Source organism: Pleurodeles waltl, chromosome 9 (genome assembly GCF_031143425.1).
Source record: "Pleurodeles waltl isolate 20211129_DDA chromosome 9, aPleWal1.hap1.20221129, whole genome shotgun sequence".
NCBI classification, from domain to species: Eukaryota; Metazoa; Chordata; class Amphibia; order Caudata; family Salamandridae; genus Pleurodeles; species Pleurodeles waltl.
Window position 1 is genome coordinate 725985374 of NC_090448.1, and position 18910 is coordinate 726004283.

Below are 18910 nucleotides of genomic sequence, written 5' to 3' on the forward strand. Positions count from 1 at the left end.
ACATGGCATGGAAATAAACTGCGTCACACCTATCTAGGTCGGGAATACAGACAGATACTGGCACATAGGGGATTACTAACGTTTCTGCAAATAACACATTGTGATACCTCAGTGTTGGATGACTCTCTGCTCGCTGTTCTCCTCCATAGGGCACGTCTGCTGGGGCAGGTGATGAGATGGCGGCATCCTCCGGTGTACAGACCCCTGGTGGACCTATCGACAATGGAAGAGAGACACATAATGATCACATACAGACTTAATCGTGCAACATTCCAGGAACTGTGTGCCCAGTTGGAGCCAGACCTGATGTTAGCTATCCGCCATCCCACAGGGATACCCCCTCTAGTGCAGGTCCTGTCTGTACTCCATTTCCTGGCCAGTGGGTCTTTCCAAACAACAGTGGCCATGGCATCAGGGATGTCCCAGCCAATGTTCCCTTACGTGTTGTCCAGGGTGTTGTTTGCTCTGCTAAAACATATGCACTGCTAAAACAAATTTCCTCAGGTGGAGGATTTGCCCACAGCGAAAGGTGACTTCTATGCTCTGGGACATATCCCCAACATGTTTGGTGCCATTGATGGGACACATGTGGCATTTGCCCCCCCTGCAGGAATGAACAGGTGTACAGAAACCTGAAGAGCTACCACTCGATGAATGTGCAGATGGTGTGTTTGGCGGACCAGCACATCTCCCATGTCAATGCCAAGTATCCAGGCTCTGTGCATGACGCTTACATTTTGAGAAATAGCAGCATCCCTTATGTGATAGGGGAAACTCCTGAGGCACCGTGTGTGGCTAATAGGTGAGGCCAAGGTTCCAATACAGTTGACATAGGTGTCTGGGTCTGGGATTTTCCCTAAGGGTTAGTGTGTGTCTAACAGTTGTCCCTCGACATTTGCAAGTGACTCTGGTTACCCCAACCTGTCATGGCTACTAACCCCAGTGAGGAATCCCAGGACTCGGGAAGAGGAATGCTACAATGATGCACATGGGCGAACTAGGAGGATAATCAAACGCACCTTCGGCCTCCTGAAGGTCAGATTCCGGTGCCTCCATCTGACAGATGGTTCCATATACTACTCACCGAAGAAGGTGTGCCAAATAATCGTGGCCTGCTGTATGCTGCACACCTTGCAACGCCAGGTGCTTTTTCTGCAGGAGGATGGGCCAGATGGTCGTCTTGTGGCAGCTGTGGAGCCTGTGGACAGTGAAGAAGAGGAGGCAGAAGACGAGAATATCGACAACCGAAACAACATCATCATGCAATACTTCCAGTGAGAAACAGGTAAGAAGATGTAACTGCTTCCTATATCTCATACTATTGTTGGAGCTAGCATACGTCTGGCATTTTCACTCAGTGTATGGACACTGACTTGTCACTTTGACTTTCCATTTCACAGATCTGGGTCCCACTTTGTGCCCTCTGGTATGTTTACTCCTGGACTACAGCTGTGTTACATTGGTATGTGAACAAGCAAATTGACATTGCTATATTCCATAGATATTGCAATTACACATTTGTGAAAGCTCAGACTGACTCCAGATTGTTTTGTGATTGAAGTGTGTTTATATTGAAATGTTGTTATTTGGTTCTACCACATCCTATGCAGGGTCCAAAGAGCTGTTGACCTTCATGAACGTTGATTCCTGCAAAGGATGAAATTTCTCCAGCAGATCTGGTAGTTTGCATTGCTTTTGGCCTGAAGATTGAGATCAAGTGTGATGTTGTGAAGTGTTTTGCGGAGTCGTCATACAGGTTTGATTGTGGCACTTGTTGCTAAAAAAATGTCCGCAGTTGTTGTTGTTGAAGGGTCCGTTGTGGCCTAAGATCCCGGGATAACACACAAATGTGGAAGACACTTGGTTAATTAATCATCTGCAGTGAGGTATGTGACATGAGACATCGTTGACGGTGTGAGTTTTGGTTGGTAGTAAGTGATTTCTGGGGGACCCATTGAGGATCTGTATGAACTGGAGTGAGGTTTGCTGGTCAAGTTTCACTTGTTGTGTAATAGTGAAAGCTATGGCCGGAAAGCATATCTTTGTACAGCTTTGAAGGGTTTGAGTTCCTATCCTGTAGTGTGCAGACAGGTTGTTGGTTTTTGCTCACAATTTATTTTGCATTAGGTGTGTGTCAACGACTGTGTGAAAGACAATTGTGAAGCAACTGCTTTTCTGAAAAAAGTGAGTGTGATTTCATAGTGTCCAGCGCTGGTATAGGTTGGTTGGTGAAATGCTGCGCTGGAACTGGTGAACAGTGTCGCATTGTTTTTGGTTGAGAACATTGAGAGAAAATGATTGTGGGATTGAAGTTACTTCCTGATTCAAACAAAAGTATATTGTGTATTATTGACTTTGGTTAAAAATGAAGGGCTAGATGTAGCAAAGTTTTGCAAGTCGCAAATGGCCCGATTCGCAATTTGCAACACAGCAAAATCGGAAATGGGATGCAAAAATCCCATTTCTGAAGTGCAAATTGCGATGCAAGCCACTACGGACTCGCAAAAATAGCGACCTGATTTTGCGACCCGCAAACAGGAAGTCGCAAACCATATGCAAAAGCCAGTCGCAAATTGCGACTAGTCGCAAAAAGCCCATTTTGCACACCCAAATTACCACTAAGTCAGAGCAGCTGGTAACCAGAACCAAAGTATAAAAGGAGACCCACAAGGCATCTGGGTTACTCAAAATGGCTGAACTATATGTGATAGCAAGGAGGAGGAGAGTCCACGCCGCCCAGCAGAAGAGGAGGAGGAGCCAGAGACAGGAGAGGATATACAGAACCAGGCAGACACTTTTCCAACAAACTGAGGAGGAGATTTATGACAAATACAGATTCAGCAGTGCAGCAATATTAGAATTAATTGAACTACTCAATCCGCAGCTTCAACGCCAGACTATGCGCGCCAGCGCCATCCCCTCACATGTGCAAATGCTATGCTCACTGCACCTCTTGGCCTTGGGTAGCTATCAGGGGGTGATTGCTGTGGCAGGTGGGGTATCCTAAAGTTCACTCTCACGATTCCTCAGATGTTTCCTAGATGCCATACTCACACACGTGTCCAGATACACATGCCTACCCAGGAATGAGGCAGAAATTAACAGCACCAAGTTGGACTTCTGCACAATTGCCAACTTTCCTCATGTAATAGGGTGTGTGGACAGGACACATATACAAATCTACCCTCCTGCAAATCTGGAATATGTGTTCCGCACTAGGAAATGTACCCACTCACTGAACATCCAGGTGGTATGTGACGACCATAATGTCATGACTGACATTGTAGACAAATTTCCAGGGAGTTCACATGACTCATACATTTTCAGGCACAGTGGGATACACCAACGCCTAGAATGTGGGAAGTTTGGAGACGGATATCTATTAGGTATTGCTAGCTACACCCTGAAGCCATAGATACAGGTCACTGTAGAAACCATCCATGCCCTGCTAACATTGCTTATTTTTGCAGGTGACAGTGCATATGCGCTAAGACCATGGATACTTACCCCGTACCAAACACCTGGCAATGAGAATGAGAGGCGATATAACAGTGCACATCAGCAGACCAGAACTGTCATTGAGAGGACCTTTGGACTGTTAAAGGCAAGATTCCGATGCCTCCACAGAAGTGAAGGTGCGCTCCAGTATGCCCCAGTAACAGCATTCAAGATCGTTGGTGCATGCGCAATCCTACACACCATTGTCACCAGACATGGGCTACATCTCACCCCTGAAGACACAGATTCTGAGGATGAGGAGCAAGAGCTACCACATCGCCAGCCTGGGTATAGAAGCATTGCAAATCAAGGCAGACAGAGACGGGACCACATTGCAACCCAATACTTTGCCAGGTACGTGGCAACTGTCACCACACTCACTGATGTCACACAAACAGAGCCCAGTTGTGTAGTAGAACAAACAAAACCTTTTTATTTGTGAATCAAATGTTGAAAGGAAAATTCTGTCCGTAAGGGGCTGCACAATTTTTGTGAGGACACATTGACTTCATGTGCCTCATGAGTCATGCTGTCTTATGGCCTACACCCTCTCCTTGTTCGCCCAGCATGGCTCATCCCAGGTGGGTCTGCTGACCCCTGTCGTGTACTTCCTCTCCTCAGCACACGTGAGTCACTTGCAGACACACTTCTGATAGTGGACCCCTCCTCACTGTCCTGAGGGGTCTCACCTGTGCCCCTTGCCACCTGCCTAGCTTCCAACATGTCCACTGCGTGGCTGATGCGGCCTAGTCCCTGTGCCACATCCCCAGCAAAGTGGCCAAGTTTGACCTGCAGACTCACAGTCCGTCTTGACAGGCCAGTAGTTTTCGTAGCAAGACGCCCAATGGACGCTGCCATGCGGACAAAGCGTGTGACTAGGTGGCGCTCCCTGCGCCTTGCGCTGCGTCTATCAGCCACCAGTTCCGTCACTAGTTGGCGGATGGACTGGGTGAGTTCGCTCACATTGTCATTGAGTCCTGTGAACTGCGAGTTCACATCAGCCAGGCAATGGGTCATGTTATTTTTCAAGTCTGTGCAAAGCACCTGATATCAACCGCAATTGTCTTGTTTGCAGGCGCTGACCGGTAAGGAGGGATGCCTCGACTACAGACATTGCTGCCTCCCCTATCTCCTCCTGGGGCACCGCCTGAACTTGGTATCTGTGTCTGCGATGTGGTTGTGCTGCTGGCTCTGGACGTCTTACTGTGGGGCTGGGGCCATGGGTTGTGTGTTCTTCCTCCATGTCCTGCACTTGTTCTGGAGGGGACTGTGGTGGAGACATGCTGGGCCCTGGAATATCTGCTGCAGCCTCCTGCACTGCCTGTGGCCTGTTGTCTCCTCCTTGGATGGTGTGGCTGCTGGGGGTGTCGTGTGGGAGACCTGTGGGACATAGGGAACACACTGTCAGTCTCTCACATCTGTTGTATGCCTCATAATAAACATTTGCCTATATGCTGACTACTGTACTACATTGCCCATAATGCACCTTTCTAGTGGTTGCTAGTCTGGAATGGAGCTAGTCTGGTTGTGCCTGTTGCTGGGTATTGGGAGAGTGTGGACACTGCATTTGTAGGTGTGAATGCATATTTCATGGTACTCACTTTTGGATGTCCCTTGTGCAGAAGTGTCCAATGCTCCAATTCCTGACACGGCCTCAGGCTCCAGGGTCTGCTCCACCAATTCTTCCATGGCTGTGGGTGGTGGAATGGGGGATGGGCCTCCTCCTGTGCCCCTAATTTCCCTGAGCCACTCTGCCACCCTCTCCTTTGTTCTGGAGCGTAGGTCGTACCACCTTTTTAAATTTCATCCAGGGTTCGGTGGCTCACCCCAATGGCATTGATCCGGTCCTGGATTTGCAGCCAGATCTTCTTCTTCTCAGTGTCTGGGACACTCAGGGCTGCCTTGCCAAAAAGTTGGTCATGGTGCTGGCAGCATTCTTCAGTTAGCACCTCAAGTTCTTTCTCAGAAAACTTGAGTTTTCTTTTCCTCCCTGCACTGCCTATGTCCTCCATGGTAGCAGCAGCTCCTCTCTCCTGGTTGTTGCACAGCAGTTTGAAAAGGATGTGGTCCTCCCTCCTCCCAGGTGTGTTTGATGACTTCCTGGTTCTGATGTCATCAGCAAGTGCCAGGAAGTGTTTTATCCAACTGTTATGCTGCACCTGCATGCAATTTGCAGGCGAATCGCAATTTTCGACACCCGACTCGCAAATTGCGAGTTCGCTTTTAGTGAGGTCGCAAAAAGCGACCTCGCTAACAGCGAACTCGCAAATTGCGGTGCAACATCATTTGCGAGTCTCAAATTGGTGTCGCTTTTTTTTCTTGGATCCCATTTTGGAGTCGGAAATTGCGATTCGCATTGAATCGCAATTTCCCATTCGCAAATTTTTTCCTATCTACATCTGGCCCGAAATTCTTTAAAGCTTTAAAAAAGGCATTGAAAGGAGGTGTATTTCTTCTGGTTACAGAAGGTATAGAATCCCCATCCAAAGGTACTCCAGGGCATCATGTAGCATCTGTAAAAGGATATCATGCATGTTTGTGGCTTGAGCAATGGTGCAAGATTACTGACAAGGAAGGTGCCTTAGTATTTCCCCGTTATGGAATTTTTTACCTCAGAATTCTAGACAATCTGAGACGAGTGCTTTATGAGATGAAACCACCTCCGAGACCCACTCAGTCTGAGGCACTCAGTGTTTGGGAACTGATAGCACGTCAGAGCATAACAGATATGAGAACAGAATGCAGGAGGCAATAAAGACACTTGCAGAGGATAGATGGGATGCACAACATAAATGTTGGAGAGCAGACAATTGAGGAAGTAAGAATGTTTCCAGCTATTTTGAGTGAAGATGGAGAAAGCACCAAACCCAAAACTACGAAAAAGAGAGGAAAAGCCGAGCACACAACAGATACTGAGGATAAAAAGACAGTGGCATGTGAGGTGATTTGGATGATGAGTATTAGAAAATGGATCTCTAGCTGGCATAGGTTTGCACTCTGTTCAAGCATGAACACCAATCCTAGTCCGGGCAAGTATGATCACACTAACAGTTTACCTGTGCTCACCCTCTGGTAACTTGTCACAAAGCTGTCAGTCTAAATTAAAGCGGCAATGTGTAAAGAATATGTGCACACACACAGTAACACAGTGCAAACACCACAAAAGGACTCCACACCAGTTTAGAAAAATAGCCAATGAATTTTTAAAAATTAAATCAAAATGCATATAAGTCAATAGCTCCAACCGAAGCTATGTAGTCATCCTGGACCAGGGCAAATCCAAAAGTTCAGTCTGACCACGATGGAGCATGGACTGGGTACAGGAGTCACACAGACCCACTGACAGTACCTTTGTTGCTTTGATGCTCGGTGACATTGCATTGATCCAAAGAAGGGGATGCGTCACGCTTGCAGGCTATCCGTTGTTTTCTGATCGGGCAACGCCGTTGATGTGTTGATATCCACAAGAAATAAGTATCGGTTCAGAATCATCAGTGCTGCGTCGACCAAGTTGGGGCTGTTTTGAAAGTCGGGGTCATTGTGTCACATAGTCGGTGAGCAGTGTCGGTGGCTCCAGCGCAGGCAGCGGCAAAGGAGTATTTCTGCATTGGGAAGCGTCCGTTCTGGGAGATGCGCCAGTGTCAATGCATCAGTTCTTGTGTTGCAGTGCCTCACTCACCTCCAGTGGCCCAGGACTGGAATAGGCACCACTTGGCAGAGCATGACTCACAGCAGAGGATCCCGGGTGTGGTAGCAAGATGCAGGTGAAGTCTTTGATGTCCCTGAGACTTCAGAAACAGGAAGCAAGCTCAGTCAGTCCTTCAAAGAAACTTTGGATTACAGGAAGTAGAGCGTTAGATCCTGTCCTCTCACTCCCACGCAAGGAGCTGCAGGCAGCAGGACTTACTAGTAACTCATAGATGCCAATCTTGGGAAAGCCAATATTACCATGTTTTAGACATGCACTTTAGCACTGGTCAGCAGTGCAAAAGTACACAGAGCCCTAAAGCCAGCAAAAACGAAGTTCAGCACACAGTCAAACAGGAGGTCAGAAAGCAAAAAAGTCAGGGGAAACCATGCCAAAAGATGCCAGGTCTAACAATGAGTCTATAAATCGGATCTTGTTGAATCATCTGCCTCCGTACTATTCAGTTGAGGTAGGAGCAAGAAGAGAAGCAGCACAAAATGTAATCCTGAATGTGCCAACTGCTTCAGTTGCGCAAACCCCAAATCAGATAGTGCCAGAGACACCTGCAAATTCAGTGACACAGATTCTTGAAGAGATTCAACCATTTCAGAGCTTTAATGGAGTTCAGTCTGTGCCAAGTCCTATTGTGAATCAGATTGTGCCAAATTCTAATGTGAACCAGATGGTGCAGTCACCTTATGTGAATCCACCTGTGCTAATTTTTATTCTGAATCAACCTGTGCAAATGTTTAGTCCATATCAGTCAATGTCAAATGTAACCCCAAGTCAGACAGGGCAAAGTTTCAGTACTGTCCTAACCAGACAGCATGTAGGAATGACAATTTCTCAGAATCAGACAAATCATATTAGTCTAGAGACATTAACAGTTCCTGTGATTATAGGTCCATTGTTTCCTTGTTTGCACCGGGTATGTTTGGAAGCAATGCACATTGCTTAAATGTCCTGGCAGTTCCTGATACTCCAGTTACCTCCGCAGGGATATCACCAATTGGTATGTAGAGGTCAGTATATTCTAACAACTCAGAAATGGAGAGAACAGGTTCTCTTGTGAGACCTTTAACTCCTGCACGGATTGCAGATCCAAACCCCATGATAAAGCAGACGGGATTTACCCATGATACAAGGTTTCCTTCAAGAGCCTCACCATGTTTTGTGCCCAGACTAGATTAGACCCTAAACACAAATTGTAGCACAAGCAGGAGTACCTCTTTACACATGAGAGAACATGTCAAATTTTAACACCCTGAGTCAGCAGACGGTAGCTCCTTTAACAGCAGATGTATTGCAGAATAGTAATAGAAGCATGCAAGGTTTCACTTAGCAGCAGCTGAATGACCGGTTAAACAATTTGAGCCCTGTAGGTACGAAAGGTACAACAAACTACAGTGTTAGAACAGAAGAGACCACTTAGAGAGCGAGATCATTGAATGTGCCCAGACTGCAATTGGAACTGAATTAAATGATATTAGGAGCGTTACACACAGCCCAATTGGAAACATACAGAGAAGATGAAGTGCGATTCATGACATGCTTATGGAAGATTAGCTGAAGTAGCTGAGAAATATGATGTTGATTTAGAGAAATCAAATCCCTTAAAGTAAAGCTACAGATGGGAGTTCAGCACAAAATATATAAGTAACATGAGATCCCAGGAATGAAAATGCACATTAAAGAATTGATTACATACATTCAGAAATTGGGAGCTATAGATAAGTGGGAAGGTATATGGGCGAAGAAAAGAGATCAGAAGAAAGCAAAGCCAAACTTGCCTCTGGAAGGAGTAAATCAAGCTGAGGACAATGTAAAATGCTGCCCATGAGAGAAATACTATGTGGAGGTTATGTTCATGTACACTGGAATAGGAGTCAATGATTACATGAGGCTGAAAGAGAAACCAGTGGAATGGTACAAGCAGACAGAGAGATTTGTGAAACTTTCAAAATGCTTGTGGGAAGATTTGAATACTGTGTTTGACATTGTGGTTCCGAGTGATTTGTGGACAGAATGTAAAGTAAATCTTGATTGGCCAGACCACGAACCCCACCAAGGGATCCACTAACAGGTGTACCATCAGAAGAGGTGATGAAAAGGTATTACAAGATGATTGATTTTTTTAAAAACAAGGTGCCTCGAAAGATATTGATTGGCAGAGGATTGACAGGACGACACAAGAATCAAAGGAGTCAGTTCATAATTATTATGAGAGATTGTTGCAAGCTTTCAAAGATTTCAGTGGTACAGAGACAATAGAAGCCAAGGATATGGGTCATTTTGTGTTTAGATTTGTGCAGAGATTGAAACCAGGTGTAAGTGACATTATTCAGCAGGATTTGATTTGTTGGCAGAACAAACCAATCAATGAGATCCTATGGTATGCAAGGTACTATAACAACGAATTTGAATTGAAGCAGCAAAAGTAGAAAGAGAAGGTTATGGTCATGCATTTGAAAGCTGCACACAAAGTTAGTCAGAGCCCACAGATGATGGTGAACACTGGTGGTACGCAAGGATTGCCACACAAGGTAACAAATGTTGTCCAACATAGAGGTAGAAGACGTGGTGTTCAGGTAGATCAAAGTGGAGGTGTGGTTGATGTCCAGGCTTTGAAGAGAACTAATCCGTATAATGTGTGTGGAAATTGTGGCCAATGGCGAAAGTAGTGTCCTTTTAGTAATGCGAATAATCAAGTAAAAAATAATGAAGATGCTCAAGTATAAGGCAATCATCAGGTTCAAATCCAAAGAGTTCAAAGGCCCAGCAGATGCAGGTACTGCATGCCCCAAAGACTTAACAGCAAATGGTTGTTCCTCAACAACATCTAAATCAAATTTCAAATATGAATCAAATAGCATCACAGATTCCTTTAATGGACTTGAGTGATGAGGAACTGTCAGAAATTCTTCAAGCAATTTGCTCAGATGTAGAGGATTGCATGCTAGGTGCATCCTTAGAAGTAGATCAACGTGACCTCTATGCAAACTCTAACGTCATGGGTCATGATGTGCCATACCTGGTTGACACTGGGGCTACAAGTTTCAAGATTACTTGGATGCGACCTACTGTGTAAGCTAAATTGTTCTATTAGTTGCACATCCCAAGGAATAACAACTCGAACAAATGAGGAAGATGTGCCTGTGAAATGTGCACCCAAGTCTCACATTGTACCCAATGCTGACATGTGCTACCATGGTACCGAATCCTGCAGTGATTTTTTCCACATTCCATGTGAAACAGAGTTGTTCACTGCAATTGAATTGTTCTAAGCCTTTTTTTCCATACCATTGCATGGGGAAAGCCAATTCCTCTTCGCATTCAAATTCGACTGTTGTGTTTTGCCATTGTGTGGAGGTCCACAAGGGTATACTGAGAGTCCTTTGATTTTCAACCAGATCTTGAAAAAGACTCTGGAATCCCTCATTCTGGCCATTCTGTCTTAGTGCAGTATAAAGATGACTTACTTTTTACATCAAACACTCAAGAAGCATGCAGGAGAGACAAAACTGCTCTCTTTAATCATTAAGGAGAGAATGGACATAAAGTTTCCCAGCAAAAGTATAGTATTGCACGATAGAAGCCCTGTATTTAGGCCACCACACTGAGACATGTGTAAGGAAAGTGTCACAAGAAAGAATCTCAGCAATCATGAAAATGAATCCCCTTGTGACACAGAAAGTTATCCGAATGTTCTTGGAAATGGTTCGCAAATGTCACCAGTGTATTTCAAACCTTTTCCATTTAGGCAAGCCTTTACGGAGGCTGACACACAAGGATGAGAGAAAGCCTATGTTGCGCCCCAGCTCTGGGAATTCCTGATTATAACACATGTTTTTCTATGTTTTGCTGTGAGAGGGATGGATGACCTCTGTCAGTTTTAAGACAGCTGCATGAAAATGCAAACAAGCCTGTTGCATGTTTTCTGCCACACTTGATCCTGTGGCTTCTGTGCTGCCTGGTTGTTTAAAGGCAGTTGCTGTCCTGGGCGTCAGCATCGAATAGTGTGAAGGAATTGTTATGGTTTACCCTCTGAATGTTTTTATTCCCCACTCTGTGGAGATATTGTAAACCTGGACCAAGGCATAGTATTTGACTAGTGCACATTTGACCTGCTATGAGCAAGTCATCCTCGCCTCTTCAAACATTAATCTCAAGAGATGTACAGTTCTGAATCTTGCTACATTATTGTCAACAATTGTGTGGATGAGGTTGAGCATGACTGTCTTGATGTGACTGAATTGTGCACCAAACAAAGACCTGATATTATAAAGAGTAGTGGCACACGTGCAATAAATCCGCTCTAAGTAGATTAGAAAAAAGCTAACATGAATCAAAATATTGAACACACTGTATCTATCTGGAAAAACACCAAAAAGTATCAATACGAATTTATTATTCTCATTTCAGATTCTAGAATACACAAAATCATAACCCTGAATACAATCATGAATGGAAATAACATTGTTAAAATTCACAATCACATGATTCATCTAATTAAATAACTTCCTAATCCAAGAAAAATTCCTATTTCCAAATCCGTTGTCTTATTATTCTCGTTTCAGATTCTAGAATACACAAAATCATAAACCCTGAATACAATCATGAATGGAAATAACAATGTTCAAATTCACAATCACATGATTCATCTAATTCAATAACTTCCTAATCCAAGAAGAATTCCTATTTCCAAATCCGTTGTCAACACGTGTTTCATCCGGGGGAGTGCCCCTAGGATTTCCTCAGGACTTCCTCATTACATAAGGATCCATCCAATAATTCCTAAAATAATATTGCCAAATGACGCAAATTAGTAAACGGTTTTCTTATTTTCCATATTCTTAATACAGGCTTCAAAATATCACAAAAGATACCACAAAAAATTACCACAAAAAATTACCACAAGAAACAATCATGTGAAATGGTGAGAACCATGCAAATATCCAACAAAGATAGGTGACATTGAAAAATCCATCTCGAGTGAACACATCAATTCATAGATGTTTCATCCTAACCCACTATAGACCATATAGTGATACAAAAAGCAAGTGCAGCCCCACTATAATTCTAATTCAGAACCCGTTAAGTGCCATCAAAATATATATATGTTACAAATACATACCATTAATATGAGACAAACTCACAATCATTACACATATCAGTATAAATATAAATGAGTGTCATGCTTTTGATTTGTTCCAAAAACCCAATTCTATTTAATTATGATCCCCACAGAGTACGGTGTGCCCCCCAGTTTATTAGATTTTACCTTATTCGCTCGATTATGCTACAGTTTCTTTAAACAAGCCAGAGTGCTTCTTGGTCATCTAAGTAGATATCTAATAATACATGAATCCAACAATAATAAATAATTTCAGTAATTCAGCATTTTACAATGTGTAAACAAAATTCATACGATCCCCAAATGAACGTACCCGTTCGCTTGTAAACTTGAATTAGATACTAAAAATTCTCTCCACTTATTATCAATGGATGTGCCTATTACAAGAAATAGCACCAATTAGAAATACGGACAATGCATTCAAATTTATTCATACAGATCGAAATTAAGAATCTTGATTTACCTGGTACGATGTCCGAATATCAGCGAGTACGCTACCAATTAATCAAACCGAGTTGCTGAAGTGCGTCCTATTTCAACACCTCGGACGCCACGGAGAAATACAAAATAGAAAACGGACTACCGCGAACCTAATCTGCCATACTATGAACACAAATGATGCACTTGCACCTTGCGATCTCCCTACTTAATTGACAACAAAGGATACTAGACATCGAAAACGGACTATATTAGCTGCAAATAAATCCAAGGAGGAAAGCAACCACATTGGTCTAGTAATTGTAACACCTCTAGAGCTAGTTTCCTTCTATATAGGCTCCATTCTATATCAGCTCCATATCCAAATACTAATAAATATCTATCTATTCTTAAATACAATGACACTTATTAGATAATTACTAGAGATAGTTACTTTGTAAAATAATAATAAGAAAATAAAGTAAAATTAAAAATAATAAACTTAATTAATCATATTAATATAACCTTAATTTTACTTATAATTAAATCGGTATAAATTCATTCATAGAGACTTCAATTTATTATTACTCACCAAGAAAATACTCAATCTCATGATCTGTATTTAATCCCTGTTCTACCGCTCCTAACTTCATAATCCACAATGATTCCCTTCTTCTTAGGGCCAACTCTCTATTGCCCCCCGTGGGTTATTTTCACAATGTTCAAAGCCAAAAAACTTAAAGTCTTTGTGTGCTCCTTGTGCTTTGCATGTCATCATATGCAAAGCTATCGGGTAACGCTCATCTAATTGTTTTATTGCCCTCCAATGTTCCGAAATTCTCGTCTTAAGTGGGCGTATCGTACTGCCCACATAAATCTTCTCACATTTGCAAACAAGCATGTACACTACAAATTTTGTATTCACACCCAGTACACCAAATAGAGGCTATACCGTTGGGTGAGATGATCAGAGCGAGAAGGATCTGCAGTAGGGACTGTGATTTTTATGATACTCTTGCTGATATGGAGCATAGATTCAAAGTGAGAGGTTATTCAGACAATAATATTAGCAAATCTCGAAATAAAGCTCTTAAGATTTCCCGTTCGCAGACACTATCACCAAGAACTCAAAAGAATGAGGAGGATAAGAGGAAGAGCGCTCAGAGATTGAGGATAGTTTTAAATTATACGGAGGTTTCTTGTAAATTATTGAAAATAATGAAGAAACACTGGCCAATATTGATTCAAGATGAGGCACTTAAGAAATATATAGGTACGAGACCGGAGGTATCGTTCAGAAGAGGTAATACCCTCCATAGTATTTTAAGCCCAAGTTATCCACCAGAGGAAATTAAGGTAAATTGGCTTAGTGTACATAACCGTGTTTTTTTTAAATGCGGTTCATGTGCAATGTGCAAATGGGCATGGCAATCTAAGAAAGAGTTTTTTGATAGAAGAGGAGGCAAAATCCATATTAAATCACATATAGATTGCAATACAAAATTTGTAGTGTACATGCTTGTTTGCAAATGTGAGAAGATTTATGTGGGCAGTACGATACGCCCACTTAAGACGAGAATTTCGGAACATTGGATGGCAATAACACAATTAGATGAGCGTTACCCGATAGCTTTGCATATGATGACATCCAAAGCACAAGGAGCACACAAAGACTTTAAGTTTTTTGGCTTTGAACATTGTGGAAATAACCCACGGGGGGCAATAGAGAGTTGGCCCTAAGAAGAAGGGAATCATTGTGGATTATGAAGTTAGGAGCGGTAGAACAGGGATTAAATACAGATCATGAGATTGAGTATTTTCTTGGTGAGTAATAATAAATTGAAGTCTCTATGAATGAATTTATACCGATTTAATTATAAGTAAAATTAAGGTTATATTAATATGATTAATTAAGTTTATTATTTTTTATTTTACTTTATTTTCTTATTATTATTTTACAAAGTAACTATCTCTAGTAATTATCTAATAAGTGTAATTGTATTTAAGAATAGATAGATATTTATTAGTATTTGGGTATGGAGCTGATATAGAATGGAGCCTATATAGAAGGAAACTAGCTCTAGAGGTGTTACAATTACTAGACCAATGTGGTTGCTTTCCTCCTTGGATTTATTTGCAGCTAATATAGTCCGTTTTCGATGTCTAGTATCCTTTGTTGTCAATTAAGTAGGGAGATCGCAAGGTGCAAGTGCATCATTTGTGTTCATAGTATGGCAGATTAGGTTCGCGGTAGTCCGTTTTCTATTTTGTATTTCTCCGTGGCGTCCGAGGTGTTGAAATAGGACGCACTTCAGCAACTCGGTTTGATTAATTGGTAGCGTACTCGCTGATATTCGGACATCGTACCAGGTAAATCAAGATTCTTAATTTCGATCTGTATGAATAAATTTGAATGCATTGTCCGTATTTCTAATTGGTGCTATTTCTTGTAATAGGCACAACCATTGATAATAAGTGGAGAGAATTTTTAGTATCTAATTCAAGTTTACAAGCGAACGGGTACGTTCATTTGGGGATCGTATGAATTTTGTTTACACATTGTAAAATGCTGAATTACTGAAATTATTTATTATTGTTGGATTCATGTATTATTAGATATCTACTTAGATGACCAAGAAGCACTCTGGCTTGTTTAAAGAAACTGTAGCATAATCGAGCGAATAAGGTAAAATCTAATAAACTGGGGGGCACACTGTGCTCTGTGGGGATCATAATTAAATAGAATTGGGTTTTTGGAACAAATCAAAAGCATGACACTCATTTATATTTATACTGATATGTGTAATGATTGTGAGTTTGTCTCATATTAATGGTATGTATTTGTAACATATATATATTTTGATGGCACTTAACGGGTTCTGAATTAGAATTATAGTGGGGCTGCACTTGCTTTTTGTATCACTATATGGTCTATAGTGGGTTAGGATGAAACATCTATGAATTGATGTGTTCACTCGAGATGGATTTTTCAATGTCGCCTATCTTTGTTGGATATTTGCATGGTTCTCACCATTTCACATGATTGTTTCTTGTGGTAATTTTTTGTGGTAATTTTTTGTGGTATCTTTTGTGATATTTTGAAGCCTGTATTAAGAATATGGAAAATAAGAAAAACGTTTACTAATTTGCGTCATTTGGCAATATTATTTTAGGAATTATTGGATGGATCCTTATGTAATGAGGAAGTCCTGAGGAAATCCTAGGGGCACTCCCCCGGATGAAACACGTGTTGACAACGGATTTGAAAATAGGAATTCTTCTTGGATTAGGAAGTTATTGAATTAGATGAATCATGTGACTGTGAATTTGAACATTGTTATTTCCATTCATGATTGTATTCAGGGTTTATGATTTTGTGTATTCTAGAATCTGAAACGAGAATAATAAGACAACGGATTTGGAAATAGGAATTTTTCTTGGATTAGGAAGTTATTTAATTAGATGAATCATGTGATTGTGAATTTGAACAATGTTATTTCCATTCATGATTGTATTCAGGGTTATGATTTTGTGTATTCTAGAATCTGAAACGAGAATAATAAATTCGTATTGATACTTTTTGGTGTTTTTCCAGATAGATACAGTGTGCTCAATATTTTGATTCATGTTAGCTTTTTTCTAATCTACTTAGAGCGGATTTATTGCACGTGTGCCACTACTCTTTATAATATTGTTAAGATATCCTTCTGAGATATCCTGGTGGTAACGTTTGGAGGGTGGTTACCTGAGTTGTTTGTGCACCGTGGTAATTTAATTATTTTAAGTTCTAATTATTAGAAGTAGGAGCGCCAATCACTCACTATTTCACCCTCTTCTTTTGAAACAAAGACCTGATGTTCGAGATGTTCCCCTAACAGAAAATGACTATGTCATGTTTGTTGATGGCTCCTGTTTAAGAGATAATGATGGTACCCTGAGTGCTGGTTAAAGAGTTTGCCAAGTCTCATGTGTGACTGAAGGAGTCTTTTCTGCCCAAGTATCCGAATTGGTTGCTCTTACCAGAGCATGCTGTGTTTCTGAACAGCTCAAGGTAACAATCTTCACGGATAGTCACTATGGTTTTGGTGTTGTTCATGATTTCGGACAGGTATGGCCCCAGAGAGGGTTCATGACCTCCTCTGGATAACCTATTTGCAACGGTGATGAGATCTATAATTTGCTGAATGCATTACAGCTGCCTTTAAAAACTGCTTTTGTAAAGCGTGCTGCCCATAATAAATCTACTTACTATGTAACCTTAGGTAATACTTATGCTGATGAGGTTGTGCGATATTGTGCCCTAAGCTGTATTCCCTTTAATGGAGAATAGATTAATAATGCAAATGATGGGACACATCAAAATTTCCAGTTAACTGCTGTTGATATGTTGGAAAAAGTTTAAAGGTTGCAGTAAGAAGAGATAGAAGAAGAGCAGCAAAGTGGGGTCAGAGCAGGATGTGTCAAGAGTAAGGGTGGGTGGTAAATTCCGCTCCCCCGGCAGAGTTTTTGCCACTTTACAGTCTGCCTGCGGCACAGAGTTTGGCAAAAACTCCGAAAACCGCTGTGTGGTGGAGTTTACCACCCATTCATACCTTGCTATGGTGTTGCTGTCCTACTCATTCTGACTCCCACTGAAATATATTTTGTCATGCATCCTTTTGTTCCAATACCCTGGGACAAAGCTGCAGAATTTAGGGACTGTTTACTGGAGAGATATTTTGCAGCTGTCAACACTTGGCAACCCTAGCTACAAGAGAGTGGAAGGAGGAGCAGGGGACGTTTTTTTCTTCTGATGTCAGAGCCCTGGACTTCCCGGCTAAGAAGCCAAAAAGCTAAAAATCAACATCCCCCTCTCGCCTGAAGCCATGAGAAATGGCTGGACTTGACAGAAGAATCCTAGTTTCTGTGTGTGCCATTCAGCGTTTGGCACTTTCTGTCTAAGCAGGAGCCATACTTGGAGGTTACAGTTACAGAGCGAATTTCATCACCAATGGCAGTGTTACTTATAGAACTGCAGAAACTGAAAGCGAAGAGGACTCCCCTTTGCCCTATGCTTCATACATGCACAATTAACACACACTTAGCTACAGGCTTTCCCTGAATGCCAGATTTCCATTGTGTTTTGGACTCCTGTTCCTTCTGCCACATGCAGCCTTAACCTTTAATCTGTTTTTGTTGCATGTCCCATTAACAGGGGCATAATGCGAGACCATTTATCCTCGCCCTTTGTGGAGCTCTGTAGAAGCTGTGAATGGATCATTTTCCCTGTGCCGTTGAGTGAGAAATCAACTGTTCAGATTCCATTTCAGGGACTTGTCGGATAAATAGCTGGGAAGAAAAGAGGCTCCAGCTACAAGCAGATCTTTATGGGAAATGTAAACATGTGACTTAAATGTGCTCTACTTTCTATTCTCCAAACATAAGGCTGCTGAAGGCCAGTCCTGGCTTTAACTAACTAATGACAGATTTATTCCTCTTCAGTGCTATTGTGAGAGTCACCAGCTGCCCTGAAAAGAGCGGGGCAACCTGCTTCTCCATCACAACACACTGAAGTGTAGTGCCTAGTAGCAGAAATAAAGACAAAGGGAAGGCCGTCCATCTCAGGAGCTTCATGAAGTGCACCCCTGACTCTGTATAGTGTCTACCACATGCACCTCACTCAGGGAACTCTCAGGCTGCTTCATGGTATGTTTGTGCTTTGAGGTGCTATATTAGGGTCTTGCCTCACACAGAGCACACCAGAGGTGCAGAGAGGGGTTCACCCTCCCATCTAGGTTCTCTCCAGGGCTCCTCTCACACTCACCCAAGTTCTGTGTCCCTCACACTGACCCAGGGGTCTCCCTACCCCACCCACGGTCCAGTCTGGGTCCCTCATACCCAGTGTCCACCCCAAATGGAGAACCTGGTTCCTCCCACCCGGGGTCCAGTTCCTTGACTCTCACCTGAGGGTCCCCAGGCCTTCCCCTGCAGGAGTCTAAGGTAGGAGAGTAGCAGGAGGCAGTGCAGTAGGATCCTTTCGGAGGGGGGCAGAGAAGTGTCAGTTCACCATGGGGGGTCTAATTCCATAGTCTGCTTGGACCCTGCTCTGGTGCTGCTTTTTTAAATCAGAGTCATGCAGTGAAGGAAAGTAAACAAGGCCTGCTGTTGCCACCAGTCCTGTCGGCACACATCTG